Raw genomic sequence first — 2641 nt, 5'->3', positions numbered from 1 at the left:
ATTGCCCAGACTGAAGTGCAGTGGTGCGATCTTGGCTCACCGCAACCTCCACCTCCCAGGTTCAAGTGATTCTCCTGCCTCAGCCTCCCAAGTAGCTGGGATTGCAGCACAATTCTTTATATAATATCAAAAATATCATTATCATTGATCTTATTGGCAGCATCTTTAAATATTGAGAAGCAGATACAAATTTCCAAAATACTAAACTTTGCTTGAAAGCTCAAATTTTATCATTGGCAACAAACGCTCTCAGAATGACAGGCTTATTTTATTAATTTTTAAGAAAATGCCTGCCAGATATCCAAGTCTGAATATTCATTTTTTGTCTATCAGTAATTCAAATAAAAATGGTTTTCCTACATATATAAAAAAAAAAATCAGACTGGGCACCATGTCTCATTGCTGTAATCTCAGCATTTTGGGAGGCCAAGGCAAGAGGATTGCTTAAGCCCAGGAGTTCTGGGCAACATAGTGAGACACTGTCTCTACCAAAAAAAAAAAATTAGCCAGTCATGGTGGCACATTCCTATAGTTCCAGTTACTTGGAAGGCTGAGGTGGGAGGATCACTTGAGCCCAGGAGGTCAAGGTTGTATTGAGCCGTCATCATGCCACTGCACTCTAGCCTGGATGATGGGGGAAGACATTAAAAAAAAAAATCAGTTACCGAAGCTCACAAACTCAAATAATTGCTCAAATGCTTTATGCACGCTTCCCATTTCATCATACAAAATACTAAAAACTCATGTATATAAGGGTGGAGAATTTTTTAAATTAATAAATTTACTACTTCAGCAAGGAGATTCTTCAGTAAAAGTGGCATTTTGTTTTTGTATTTTGAGATGGAGTTTCACTGTGCAGTGGCATGATTTCGGCTCACGGCAATCTCTACCACCTGGGTTCAAGCTATTCTCCTGCCTCAGCCTTCTGAGTAGCTGAGATTACAGGTGCCCGCCACCACACCTGGCTAATTTTTGTATTTTCAGTAGAGATGGGGTTTCACGTTGGCCAGGCTAGTCTCAAACTCCTGGCCTCAAGTGATCTGCCCACCTTGGCTTCCCAAAGTGCTAGGATTACAGGTGTGAGTCACTGTGCCCGGAAGTTTTTTGTTTTGTTTCGTTTTGTTTTTTGAGACAGAGTCTCACTCTGTCACCCAGGCTGGAGTGCAGTGGTGCGATCTCAGCTTGCTGCAACCTCCACCACTGGGGTTCATGTGATTCTCATACCTCAGCCTCCCAAGTAGCTGAGACTACAGGCATGCACTACCATACCTAGATAATTTTTTGTATTTTTAGTAGAGATGGGTTTTCACCATGTTGCCCAGGCTGGTCTCGAACTCCTGGCCTCAAGTGATCCACCTGCCAAGGATTCCTAAAGTACTGGGATTACAGGTATGAGTCACTGTGTCTGGCCAAAGTGGCTTTTTATTTTTATTTTTTTAGACAGAGTCTCGCTCTGTCACCAAGGCTATAGTGCAATGGTGCCATATCAGCCACCTCACCTGGCTATTTTTATGTTTTTAAGAGAGATGGGGTTTCACCATGTTGGCTAGGCTGGTCTCAAACTCCTGGCCTCAAGTGACCTGCCTGCCTTGGCCTCCCAAAGTGCTGTGATTACAGGCATGAGCCACTGCACCTGGCCCCAAGTGGCTTTTGAATGACTCTTTGTATGGCAGTGAAGAAAAAAGTGACTACTAGTATAGTTTGGTACTACTGCTTTGATTCATGCTAAAGGGACCAGCAGTGTTACCTATCATTGCTTTTGGACTATCTGTGCAAAAATTAACACACTGAAAAAAGTAAATAGGATATAAAATATTATAAAAATAATTTTTGGGCCGGGCGCGGTGGCTCAAGCCTGTAATCCCAGCACTTTGGGAGGCCGAGACGGGCGGATCACGAGGTCAGGAGATTGAGACCATCCTGGCTAACACGGTGAAACCCCGTCTCTACTAAAAAGTACAAAAAAAAACCAGCCGGGCGAGGTGGCGGGCGCCTGTAGTCCTAGCTACTCGGGAGGCTGAGGCAGGAGAATGGCGTAAACCCGGGAGGCGGAGCTTGTAGTGAGCTGAGATCCGGCCACTGCACTCCAGCCTGGGCGACAGAGCGAGAGTCCGTCTCAAAAAAAAAAAAAAAAAAAAAAAAAAAAATTTTTTTGATATTTTGGATCCCCAAAATAATCTTAAGGATCCCCAGGAGGTCCATGGACCACATTTTCAGAACTGTTGATTGTCCAGTAATCAGGCAATGTGCCAGCTTTTTAGTTAGGGTTCTCTTAAAGGTCAGTATTTGAATGTCTTTCTCTGGGACAATTATTTCTACAGTCTTCTGCCAGGGGGAACTGAACTCACTTTACTTGAAGCAGAGTGCAAAAAGCCCTATATCCAGCAACTCTGTCAAAAACAGCAGCAATCTAGGTATCAAACAAATAGGAAAGGACAATGACTCAGCTACCCTGAGGTTGCAGTCCTGGTTGGGGGAAAGCAAGGCACCAGCAGACTAACCAGAAATTTAACAAGGAGATGTTAAAAATGAGGTAGACATAGAGAACCTTGATAGGCTCTCCATACGTCCCAAACTTACTGGAAAGCTGCACACACGTGTAGAAGAGGCCGGAGAGGACTAGAGCTATTCACACATTCCT

Source organism: Macaca thibetana, chromosome 15 (assembly GCF_024542745.1).
Source record: "Macaca thibetana thibetana isolate TM-01 chromosome 15, ASM2454274v1, whole genome shotgun sequence".
Taxonomy (NCBI): domain Eukaryota; kingdom Metazoa; phylum Chordata; class Mammalia; order Primates; family Cercopithecidae; genus Macaca; species Macaca thibetana.
This window is presented reverse-complemented; position numbering follows the sequence as displayed.